This window comes from Spermophilus citellus (genome assembly GCF_964194105.1).
Source record: "Spermophilus citellus genome assembly, chromosome: 8".
Taxonomy (NCBI): domain Eukaryota; kingdom Metazoa; phylum Chordata; class Mammalia; order Rodentia; family Sciuridae; genus Spermophilus; species Spermophilus citellus.
The window spans coordinates 121,395,354-121,409,086 of record NC_138189.1 but is presented as its reverse complement, the minus strand read 5'-3'; positions in this window follow the sequence as shown (position 1 = coordinate 121,409,086).

The window sequence follows — 13,733 nt, the reverse complement described above, 5'->3', positions numbered from 1 at the left end:
CTGTCTCTCTCCTCACTTGCTGGTGTGGCTGTGGGCCCCAAACCAGGAACTAGGCCACTAGAAAGGGCAGTAGTAGATGTCTTTTTTTTTTTTTTTTTTGTCACTCATCATTTATTCGCCTCTGTAAATTGTACATCTGTTGGTTTCTGCGAAAACCAGTGGGAGGTCCTTAGGTCACGGTGGTATGCCATTGGAGGGGAGAGTGGGACCCCAGCCCCTTCCTTTTTGTCTTGCTCACTCCATGACCATGAGATAAGTGTATTTGCTCTCTGTCAAGCTCGCTGCTATGATGTGTGGTCTCATCACAGGGCCAGAGGCAATGGGTCCAAATAAACCTTATCTTTTTATAGGTTGATTATCTCAGGTAATTGCGATAGGGACAGAAAACTTACACAGACACCTTGGAATACATGTATTACAACATTTAAAAATGCATGGGGAAAATGATGAAGTTTTCTTAGACTACTTCAAAGGAGTCCTAAGTAAGGGAGAGTCTATCATGTTTGTGCAAGTGTATCAAGTTAATGTTCAAATTAATCCAGAAATCTAATGCCATGACAATTACAATTTCAGCATATTTGTGGCACCTGATAAGTTAATTGTAATATTCATACAGAAATTCATGGCTAAAAAGAGACAAAACGAAACAGAAGTAGAACACAGAGAAAACTTGGTATCAATCTGTAACAACATGGTGTTGGAGTAAGGATAGACATGTAGATGAACAGAGCAGAGAATCTATGTGTACAGCAAGATATATTAACAGTGATGGATCAGAAACTGTGGATTATTCAAGCACAGTCTTCAAGCGGTAGTTTATGCCTATGAAAAAAGTTTTTGGTCTCACATCATACACAAACATTTCACATGGCTTAATAATAAATATTAAAAACAAAACTTTAAAAATCAAAAAAGAAAATGAAGGGGACTATATCCCCAGGCCATGGAAGAAATTTTAAAGACAATCTAATAAAAGATATAAATAATAAGAACAATGTTGATAAATAGAATACATTAAAAGAAAATAAAAACTTTGTTCATCACAAATCACTATTAAGGAAGAAAAAGTCAAACCACAGGCTGGTAAGTTATTGACAGTGCATATAACAAATAAAGGGTGAATAAAGGACTCCTTGATCCAATAAGAAAAAGGTAAACTGCCCATTTGAAGAATGGATGGGAAATATGAGCAGGTGATAAACAGAAAACGATCATGAAAAGAAAATAAGCATATGACATTATTATTAACTTTACTAGTAGTGATGGGAATGACAATTAATGCCAAGATGGAAAAACCACTTCACACTCATCACATTGACAAAAATTTTAAATATCTGAAAATATCAAGGATGTGTGAGACTATGGAATAGTAACTCTTCTGGGTTTCTGTGAGAATTTATATTAGTATGGTCACTTCTATAGTTTGGATCAGGAGTGTTCCCCCAAGGCCACGCGTTGAAGGTTTGGTACCCAGCCTTAGCACTGTTGGGAGGTGGTGGAAGCTTAGGAGGCGGGACCTAGTGGATGAAAGTTGCGACAGCTGGGGGGCGTGCCCATGAGGGGGATATTGGGACTATGGCCTCTTTAACACTCTCTCTCTCTCTCTCTCTCTCTCTCTCTCTCTCTCTCACACACACACACACACACACACACACACACACATCCAGGCCTCTATGAAGTGAGCAGACCTTGTCTATCACACTTCCTGTCCTGATGAACTGTGTGACCACAGGCCCAAAGCAACAGTGCCAAGCAACTGTCAACTGAAACCTCTAAAAATATGAGCCAAAACAAATCCTTCCTCTTTTAAGTTGTTTTTCTCAGGTATTTTGTCACAACAATGGAAAGCTGACCAATAAATATCACTCCTAAGTGTACAAACTAAGGAAACTCTTAAGTTTACAATGGGATATATTTAGGATTGTTTCTGTAGCACTATTTGCACTAGGAATAGAATGGCAACATCCTAAATACCTTATAAATGTATTTTCCATTTATCTTTCTATTGGATTATCGAAAATGAAGTCAGGTGTGGTGGCACATGCCTATAATTCCATCAGCTCAGGAGGCTGAGACAGGAGAATTAAGAGTTCAAAGCCAGCCTCATCAATGGCGAGGCACTAAGCAACTCAGTGAGACCCTGTCTCTAAATAAATTACAAAATAGGGCTGGAGATATGGCTCAGTGGCCAAGTACCCAGGTACCCTCCCCCCTGCCCCCCCCTAAAAAAAAACAACAAAGAAAGAAAATGATTTTTTTTTTTTAGTTATTCATATGTTGTTATGTAGTTTAGATATGCGGTATCTCCCAAAAGCTCGTGTGTTCAAACAATGCAAGAAAGTTTAGAGGTTAAATGATTGGGCTTTGAGAGACTTAATTAATCATTTCATTAATCCACTTGAATGGATTAACGAGGTGGTGACTGTAGGCAGATAGGGTGTGGCTGGAAGACGAGGTCACTGTGGGAGTGCCTTTGGGATGTATATTTTGTCTCAGGCAAGTGAAGCTTAGTTCCTCTCTGCTTCCTTGTTATCATGTCTCAGCTGCTTTCCTCTGCCACTCCCTTCCACCTTAATGTTTTCCCTCACCTTGGGCCCAGAGCTAGGGAGCTGTCTGGCTAGAGACTGAGAACTCTGAAACCTCTAAAACTGTGTGCCCCAAATAAACTTTTCCTCCTTTAAAATTGTACGGGTCAGGTCTTTTGGTCATAGCAACAAAAAAATCTGATTAAAACATGTTTACATTAAAAGTATTAAAAAGGACTTGGAGATGAGAAATACCAAATTTGGTATTTATCTCTGAGGTAGGAAGCTGATATAATATAAAAAAATATCCTAGGGTGGTTGTGTTATACTGTATTGGTCATGTCTTATTTCTTAAGCTAGGTGTGGGTACATAAGTGTTTACTTTTATTCTTTATACTTTGTTTTATATATTAAATATTTAATTGTGAATAAGATCTCTGTATTCCAAAGATACATAAACATTCTTCTCTTTCCAAATTGCTCTTTTATTGCCTCCTAGCTCTCCTTTCTTATGGCTCACACCCTCCCTCTGGTGGTAGCTTGCTGCAACTGCAGATTATTTCCTCGCTTTGTGTTCAACAGAAATGCTGCAGGCTTTTAGCTCTGCCTTTGTGTTCTTTGTAATGTAAACCTTCCACTCTAAGACCTTTTATTCTCAAAGTAAAATGATAAATATTTCTCAAAAATCACTTAAGAGGCTTCATCTTTCTCTTTATGGAACAATTTAAAAGTGAGTGGTTACAGTGAGGCTGTGGGATCAGGGAGGTTGCTTATAGTTTAGTTTTATTTTGAACAATGGGAACAATATTTGCATTAACATGAATTTAACAATAATCGATTTACCTTGCTTAAGTCCTTCACCTGTTTTTTTAAAAATGACATTTTAAGCCAATTCTTCTCTTTCATTTTCCCTCCACAACAGAGAGCAAATATTCACCACTTTTACATATTGTTCTTATACATGTTGAAATCGTCTGCTAAATATCTCCTATTTCTTGCTTCTCTGAACTAAACAGTCCTTGAATATATTGGTCACAATATCTATTTCCAAAGCTTACATATTATTGTACATTATTCATTGAACTTGCCTTAAGTCTGTCCCAAGTGCTATGTTTTAGGAAGCAAAGGTTACAAACACAGCCCTGTATTTCACTAAGATATTCTTAATTTCTCTTCTTTAGTTTCTAAAGTACCATAATATAACACTTGTTGCATTTTAAACTTAAACTTGGCTACTCTGAATACACTTCGTGGTGTAGACATCATACAGTTAGACCAAGCACAGTTTATCACAGAAAAAAAGTGGTCTGTCCCAGATGTTTGATTGCTGGTTTCCCTTGCTGCTCACAAGTAATCTTGCTGTCAAGTCTAAGGAAGTCTTCTCATGTCAGTTCAGAAACTGTTGAGAATTTTTTTCCGTTCAAAAGCCCTTGAGAGGAAAATACTGAGCTGATGACAGAACACTTTTTTTTTTTTTTTTTTGGTGAATTGTGGTAGCTTTTCTTTCTGGAAATGAGTGGTACTATTTATACATCTTGGGAATATACACATTGTGAATTTTGACCTTTGAAAAGGAATGTGAAAAGTCACTTATAAAAAAAAAAAGGAGTCTGAATAAGTAGGAAAGAATTGAGAAGGAAATGCTCCATGTGGTAACAGGAGTAAGAAGTTGGTGGAAATAGGAGTGAATATCAGGGAGAGGATTGGAGAAGATGGAGACTCCTGATATCTACATTATGTAATATTTAAGCAGTTAATCTAAAAATACCTCGGGTCATTTTTCCTTTTGGCAGTTTTCCCTTTTTAATCATTTTCAAAATGGTGTTTAAGAAAAAAAATGAATAAAAAATAGTGTCTCAAGGTCCATGTACCTTCCCTGTGAATATTAGAGCAAAAAAACAAAGGATGAGTTTCAGGGGTACCATCACATTTGGGAAGAGATGAGGGGGATATGAACACTGCACTTAGGCATGTTGGTGATGTTGACAAGGCAGGGACCACATTCTTTCTACAGACACTTCAGAGGGATAGCTGATGATTTGAAGGACCTCTGGACAATATGTCACCTTTCTGATTCAACTGTGGTCTGCTGTCCTTTAATTCCCATTTAGATTTCATTATACTTTTACAGAAAGATGAAAGGATGCCCTCATCCCCCCCACCTCCAGGTATTTTCCCTATTTTTTTGCCCAGCTAACCTCTTATCCTTCAGGTTTGAGCTTGAATATCATTTTCCCAGAAGACTTGCAATTCTTCCTACCCTCAATCTCAGATCAGGAGCATATGGTAAAATTGCTCAGTGTCTCTGCTGTTTTTCTCACTGGAGCTGTTGGCAGTTTGAATATGCATATTTATTTGTCTCTCCTAGTGGACTACAAACTTCATAAAAGAGGAGCCCACATCAGTTTGGTTCAGGGCTGTGTTCCTCACCTGGTACTGTGCGTGGCACATAGTAAAATTCAGTAATATATTGAATAAAGGAAGAGCAGTTGGGCTTGGTGGTGCACTCCTGTAATCCCAGCAGCTTAGGAGTCTGAGGCAAGAGGATCTTGAGTTCAAAGTCAGCCTCAGCAAAAAATAAGGTGCTAAGCAACTCTAAATAAAATATAGAATAGGGCTGGGGATGTGGCTCAGTGGTTGAGTGCCCCTGGATTTAATCCCTGGTACCACCCCCTCCTACACAAACACAAAAAAAGGAAAAGCAGCAACATCTATGAGAATGTTGAATAGTGCATGAGTGTAGATACATATTTCACCTCTTTTGAAACCCTCATCTGAAGCCATTTTGCAATTATACCATTATGTCTCCTAAAAGAGAAACTCCGTGCCTGTCTTTAGTCAGTGATGTATGGGGCATGGTCGGTGTACATCAAAGGCTTTCTGAAACATCTGAAATATGACATCAGGATAGAAGGCTTTGTGCTGAGAGCATTATCAACCCCCTAATTCCTGCAATAGATATTTGCTGACAGGCTCATCTTTTTAAACCATCCCTTTCATCTTGTTTTCAAACTGGAGAACACACTGTAGGTTCCTCTTGGACCATTGTATTAAATCATAAGATTGCAGCGTGGTAGGATGGGTAAACTTTCCAGCTGTCTCACTTTTTTCTTTTGATAGATGAGGGGTTCAAGATTCAGAGAGGGCCCGGAGACTTTACAAACCGCAAAGCTGGAGAGTGAAGGGGCTCAGAAAATTCTCTTCTCTGGCTGCTCAGGTTGTCCCAACTCTGATCCTGCTCTTCTGACTAACCTCATTTTCAACATGCCCCTATGCACAAAGCCAGGCTGGTTTCTTGAGAATGTCATTCCTTGGTGTCCTCAGGAAGTTGGATCCAGGATCCCAAGTGGATATCAAACACCGAAATGCTCTCAAGTCCCTTAGATGATAAAGTATGCGCTTGTAACCTAGGTACATACACCCAAATACTGTTTATTTTTTTGTGGTACTGGGGATTGAACCTAGGGGTGCTTTGCTACTGAGCTACATCCCCATCCCTTTTTATTTATTTATTTCTGTTTTGAGATAGGTTCTTACTAAGTTGCCCAGGCTGTCCTTGAACTTGTGATCCTCCTGCCTTAGCCTCTGGAGTGGCTGGTATTATAGGCTTGTGTGCTGCTCTTGGCTCCATATACATTAAACCATCTCTAGATTACTTATCATACCTAATATGATATAAATGCTATGTAAATAGTTGATGTACTTTATTGTTTAGGGGATAATGACAGAGAAAAAAAACTATTAGTACATATTTAGTACAGATAGTTATTTTATTTTATTTTTGCTGAATATTTTCCATCCAACCTCTTTTGAATCTGGGGATGTGGAGTCTTTGTAGATATGGAGGACTGACTGTATTTACTCCAGTTCATGCTATTGATCATGCTTTGGCCTTTGTTATTTCTGTGGTAATCTCCCATTTGGGGCCCCTTGTCGGGCTTCCTTGTCCTTGTAAACTATTTCTTTTGTACCAGGGATTGAACCCACTGGTGCTTAACCACTGAACCATATTCCCAGCCCTTTTAAAAAATATTTTATTAGAAACAAGAGTCTTGCTGAGTTGCTCAGGGCCTCACTAAGTTGCTGAGGCTGGCTTTGAAGTCACAATCCTCCTACTTCAGCCTCCGGAGTCACTGGGATTACAGGCATGTGCCACTGCACTCAGTTCTCCTTGTGAACTTGAAGCAGAGCTCTGACCATGTCACTTTCCTGCTGGAAAAAGTGGACATTATCTAAGGCTTAGACTCTTAAGCCAGGAACATTCCGTTCTTCATGACCAGCTCTTACAACTTTTGTCTTATTTTCTCTCATTCCCTTTTCAACACTCTGCTGTAGCTCAGCTAAATAAAAATTATTGTCTATGCATGCCGGGTGTCTTATTATTTTTAAATATGGGTTCCCTTTCTTGTTGAGTCCCTATGTCAGGAATTCCCAGTGAGCTCCACTTTGTCATCTTTCATGTTCTTCCTACATCCTATTCCTCCACAATCACCAACCTATATAGATGTTTGGATAACTAATTGTTTAGCCAACTGTGTGTGTGTGTGTGTGTGTGTGTGTGTGGTGTGTGTGTGTGTTTGTGTGTGTGGAGAGAGAGCGAGCTCACTGTTTCCTCCTGTCTTCCACAGCCTGCACTTATCTGTGCAACAGGAATAAGTCTTTCTCATCTGAATTCTTTCTGCATTTTCTCTGTACTTGTCTTATGTCTTATCTGGTGTCATGGTTATAATTTTGTCTTGTATTCTCTTTGAGAATGTAAATGTCTTTGAGGATCAGTATTTAACTCCTGTCTCTTTCCCTCTGCGTTGCCTGTCCTCTAATACTTTCTACATCGATGATATTCGATAAATATTTGTTGAGTAAAGCTGTTGAGTGAGTGATAGGTACTCAAATATTTTAATTTGCTACTTCCCTTGGGCATGTCTGGAGAGTACACCACAAGCTAGGACTGAGCTCATGTCCTTCTTCAGGGACGTGGAAGGATTCCTGAGAGGGAAGAATGTCTGATTGTGTCTTGCCCATTGTGAGACTGAGAGTCTACTGGGTTGGCTCTTAGAAGGTTTTCTGCTGTTTGAGGACTGAGAAACAGCATGCCTGTCCCTGTGTCTCCTTTGTGGTGGAGTAAGTCCCACCTTCCTCCAATTGCTCTCTGTCCCTGTTCACTACAGAAACTTCATTTGTACGCTGAGCTTTATGTTTGTTTATTAGCATCCTTGTTGGTCACGAGAGCATTTCCTAAATATTCAGGGAGAGAGCAATGAATGGCATTAGGTGAGTGACTAATCGCTCCAGTTCTGTGAAGTAATGTCTGCCCACAAAGCTGTGTCTACTATCCTGTTTGACAGCAGAAATGAACCTTAATTTTGTATCTCATCACTATTTGGACAAATTCCTTGTATTCTATTAAATATATCAACCAAGTCACCTTATGGAATAAAATATTTAAATAGTTCCCCAAATTTATCACACACAAGTGCTTTCTCCTATAAGAAACTGTTTGCTGTGTAATGAGAACTGAGTCTACCCTGAAGCAGCAGTTCTCAATCTTCTCTGATATAAGAGTCACCTGGGGACCTTTAAAAACATCCTAATGCCTAGGCTGTCTCCCCAGCACCACTGAATTAGAATCCCTGATGATTCCACAGAGTGTCCAATATTAAGCATCCTGGCACTGGGAGGCTTACCTGGTGTCTTCCCCAGTGAAGGGTGATGGGTAGCGATGGAAGTTTGCTCTAAGCATATATCTTGGTTTCTTTGCATCATGTATAACCAGAACTTACACTCCAGTATTTTACCTAATATTTTGTCCCAGAGTCTCTGTCCAAGATTAGTCAATGTACAAGACTAAGTAGATTCTTCTGTAGGAAGACCCTAACTTTGAAGGTAACACTTTGATTTAAAGTGTTTGCCCTGACTCTTCTGGACAGTTTTTCTTTCTGTTTTGCCTCATTCTTCTCAACTGTAAGATCACTCCTCTTTGGAAACTGGTTGCCTAGGCAAGAATATGATTTTTTTCCCTTTTTTAATTACCTTTTGTTTAGTTTGTTTCCTTTGGTTTATACCTTTTATTATATTGCCCTTAAAAGTTCTTCTGTAACATGTGGTTTCTTTCATTTTCTTATTTAACTTTCAAAGTTTTGTTTTCCATATTTATCTTTAATCCATGTTCAGTGGCCTCCATTCTTTCTGGAAGAAATCCAAACCTATCTTCTTGCACAACACTGGTTTCCATCAGCTCATCCTCTTGCCTGTAACTCTTCTCTTGAGAGAAAAGTCCTGAGAATATCATCTTTTTTTTTTTTTTCTGAAACATGTGAGACATATTTTTTACTAGGATCATGACTTTATGTCTATTGAAAATTGTGACCTCAATCAAGTCTCTAAATTGCCTTAGTCATCATGAGTAGATATTTTTCTAGTACCAGAGTCTCTAGAATATTCTTCTTGGAATAAATGTTTCCATCATGGGTTCCATCCGGAGTCTCCAGAAGGCTTAGCTCCATTATGAAATGTCATACCTGTGGGTATTGGAATCCACTACATCATTTTCAGGACATGAATGGTGGGGCAGCAGGAATTATACAGACCAAATAGTTCTAAAAGATGGTAAAAAAACAATTCAATAAGAGAAAAGAAAATGTGGTAGGAAGGTGAAAGAGTTTAGAATGTTTAAATGTGAACAGAGAGAAAGCTGTTAAAAGATGCAGCAAGCAATGGCAATAAAGAGGGTGGAGAAAAAATAAACAAAAGAAACAAAGTAAAGAAGGCGAGAGAGAGAGAGAGAGAGAGAGAGAGAGAGAGAGAGAGAGAGAGAGAATTTGGCTATTAGAGGGAGGAAAAAGGTGAAAAGAGAAAAAAGAGACATGAATCAGCAAAGAGAAAAAAAAAGTGAACAAACAACCCCCCAACTCTCAAAAAACAAGATTTAGAAAATAACAATTAGAAAAATTCTAAAAATTAGGAGAAACCCAAATGTGTATGTGTGTGTGCGCGCATGTGTGTGTAAATCCATGAACCAATAGACTGAGCAAGAACACCAAATATCAAAACCAAAACCCAAACCCAAACCCAACCAACCAACCAATCAACCAAACAGAAAAGCCAGGAAAAATAATTCTAAATGAAAAATCAAAGAACTGTCTCCACTGAGGAGGTCCAAACTATTGATGAGTATGGCTAATTGCTGCCCATGTCTGCTGTCCCTCTTTCCGTTTCTTCTTGGGCTATGTACCCCTTAGAGAGAGAAAGGGCTGGGGTTGTTAACCCCTTCCTCTTTTGGGGTTGCTCACTGAGCTGCCAGCTGGAGTGGCCTAAAACAGAAGCTGGTTGAAACAGCTCTTAGCTTCCCCTCTCACCTGTATAAGGTAGTGGGATGGAGTGGGAAGTACTGTGGTTTTGTTGGGACCGACCAGACTAATGTAATCTGGGGGTTCTGCAGAATTTTATGAAGGGAGTTCAGAAGGAGGCTGAGGCTTAGGTTTAACCAGGCATTTGGGACTTTGTTGGGTGGTATTTGCTCTGGAGATATTAGTTCAGCATGTCATTAGGGCGAGTGCTTGCTGATCTCTGAGTGTCTGGATCTCAGGAGCCTCCTGTGACTTCTGTCTACTCATAGGAGATGGGAGCCAACCCTCTACAGGTCTGGCATGCTCCGATGCCCACTGATGAGGCCTTCACAGGTTCAGTCCCCAAGTATAATCACACACACCTGTTCAGTTGTCCCACCCAGTGCAGCTGGCCCCATGAGGGGCCAGACTCAGAGTGAACAGGGTTTGCCCTCCCCTTCATATTTCAGAGAGCACTCTTTAAATACCACTTCATGGTGCAGCCTCTGGATCAGCTAAGTTCAGGCTGCTTTTCTATTCTACAGGTTTGCTCATACCAAATTTGTCTGTTGTATTTTTCCCTCTGTTGTGTTATCCCTCCCCTCTGCTGTGTTCTGGTGCCACTGCTGCCGCGGCAGACTGGCTTGGCTCCAACACACTCTGTGCTATCCTTTGTTCAATGCACCTGAATTTCTGAGTCTCTAAGAGTCTCCGACTGATATTGAATTCCAGTGAATTCCTTCTTTCAACCACCTCGCTAAGAAGCCTCCTCCTGCTGCTTGAATAGGAGCCACAGAGCAACTGCAAATATAGCCTGACTTTCATCTGCCTTCTTGAATTGCTCCTGTGTGTATCGGTATCTTTTCCCTTTCTAGATAGTTTCTGATTTCCTCAGGGCATCCATATTCCACATAGAGGGCTAGGAATTTCAGGCAATTAATTGGCATGGGTTATTTTTTTCAAACCCCATCTGCTTTGGGCCTGTGGTGGTCTATCATGGCAGAGATGTAAAACAGAGAGAAAGTACTCACTCCACGGCTGTGAAGCCAAGAAGAATGAGGAGGGGTTTGGAGACTCATGGTACCCTTCCTGGGCGCTCCCCCAATGACCTAAAACCTCCTCCTACTCCTCCTTCCGTACAACATTTCCACCACCTTCAAGTAGCACCAAGCTGGAGACCACACCTGTAACACATGAGCCTTTGGGGAACATTCCAGATCCAAAATGTAGCACCCATGGTCTGCTGGACTGAGAAACCTGTTTCTTAGTCAGTCTGAAGGTTTTCTGAAAGGAGTGGGGTCAGCTTCTGCTTTATCATACTGGGGAGTTGGGATCTTAGCTTTATCACCTTTCAGGGAATTCTGTAAATTTAATTTTTGAGACTTCATACAAATATAAGGATTTGGGAAGGCCCTTATGTTGCTTGGGAAGTACTCGTTTAATATTTATCATGACCATCTTTGCTTTCCTTTTTCATCTGCTATATAGCTTCTTTGCTCACTGTAGTACCAATTATTGGTCCTTTTGGATTTAGAAATAGATTATTTGAAACTGGGCTTTGTGCCAAATATTCCCTAATAAAATTATATTTAACCTCAAAGACCTTATCTCACTGGTATTATGATATGTGTGTACTTTCCTGTAGGTGGGAGGTAACATAACATAATAGAAAATTGGGAGCCAGAACATCTCAGATCAAGTTAGTGCTACTTATTACCATTCAGAAGCAACTGGGGTAATCTCCCCTAACCTTAGGTTCCTCATTTGTAAAATAATTTCTAACTTCTCATGTTCAAATGCTTGCACCACAAGTTTCCAAGCCCCTGAGGGGGAAAATTAAAAGACCAATACAGTGTAATAATAGCTAAGTAGCCTAAGATTTTAAAGTGTGCCTGCCTGAGTTTAGTGCCACCAATTCCTGGACTCTAACTTTTAGTTCCCACTGCTAGGTAATGGATTGTTCAGAAGCAGTTGCTGAGAAGAAATTTGGCGTGCAAGATATTTAGGAATCAACACAAGTGAAAGGAATGGGAAGCAAGTATGATTGGGCACAGAGAGAATGGAACTATGATGCAGGCCTGACAAAGTCTCGCCCAACCCTATGGGGAACTTTAGAAAGTGTGTTATGTGTGCACACGTACACACTCACGTACACACTCATAACTCTGCCAGGGCTGTTCATGGTTCAGGCCTTTAAACAGTTTTGTGATTCATTGTTTGATGAGGGCTTCCCTGGAAAGGATGTGAGGAAAAAACCATGAAGGAGGTGACAGTCGAAGAGTAAGTCCTTTCTTGAAGAAGGATCTTGGTGGTACATTTCCCCCACAGCTACCTGATCCTTCCATGCCTCAATTTCCTCATTTGCCAAGTGGTGATAATAATGAACTCACCTCTCAGAGTGTTGTGATGATTAATCGGATTATTACATGGTGCTGTACTCCCAGAGTTTCTGACTCAGTTGGTCTCGGAAGAAGGGTGAGAATTTGCATCTCTAAAACGTTCTCAAGTGATGCTGATGTTGCTGGTTTTGACATCAGACTTGGAGAACCACTGGTCTAAACATTTCCTTTTTCAATTGAGATCAAATGTGATAGTGATTGGCCAATTTCCTGTAGTTAGTATGCAGCAGAAATGGAATTGGATACAGAATTAACATTCCTAGTCTGCTGCTCTTCCCACTGAGACAACATCTACATTTGTCACTTTGGTATTGGAATGCTTTCTTCCAAGCTGATACTAACTGCAGAGGTTAAAAATATTTTATTTTTACTAAGATTTTTCAAATGTGATTGATAGTATATGCAACACCCGAATTGGTACCTTCATTTGTGAATTCTTCCAGGCAATTACTTTTATAGAATAATTCCTAGAGGAACATTTCTCTTTTCCAGTGGTCCTGGGGATATCTGAAATAAAAGAGAAGTGTTTTGTCGTAAAGTTTAATTAAGAAGGTTAATTAAGAGAAAATACCATATAGCGTGTATCAAACTTTAAAGCAGTTTGCAATTGGAACTCACGAGAATTCCTGGATCACTTGAGACTGCGGAGTCTGTTCATGCACCTGCAGAGGCAGAAATGCTGTGCCTTTTTCAGGCTGTCATCTGAGATAATGGGACTGACTTGCTTCTACCCAGCTTTTCTCTGTCCTTCCTGCCCTTCATACTGAAAATCCCTCCCAGGGGTCAAAAGCTCTCTATTTATTCTCTCCTAGGCTCACCCTTGCATGTGGCAAGTGCTGAAACTTAGAAAGAACCTGTACTACATCTTCTAAATTGCCATTTCCTGTTTCTGTTGACAGAAGACAAGCCTCTTGTTTGTCTAGGCTCAGTCTTGACTGTCTTCTGAGACACCATGTGGGCTTTGCCATCTTGAGACCCTTTGTCATGGTTCTGTGTCATGGAACTCTAGGCTGATTTTGCCAGGAGGTGGGGGAACAGGACTGTATTCTGAGGATGTCATCCTATGTTTGTTTTTACCTCTTCCTGAGTTAGAAGTTCTTAATTTCTTCTAAAGAATTACCTACACTCTTTTTAGAGACATTCTTCCCCAGAGCCCCTTGAGGACCTTGTGCTACACATCTTCTTCCCGCATGACACAAGATGGATCTTTCCAGTGAGCATGAAAAAAGGCATAAACATGTATTTTAGTTAGTATTGTTCAGCTTCCTACTTAAAATCAGAGCACATGCTAACTGAAGAGTCAGGGGGCATAGTTGTAAAATGAACTAAATGGCCCAGGCTGGAGAAGGGGCCTGAGAATGGAAAGAGCAATCTTGGAGAGCCCCTATAGTCCTAATTGACACTTAGCCCTTTTGGCTTCAGTTGGTTCATTTTCTTTTCTTTTTTTTTTTTTTCTTGCTTTACAATGTTTACAAAGAGGAACA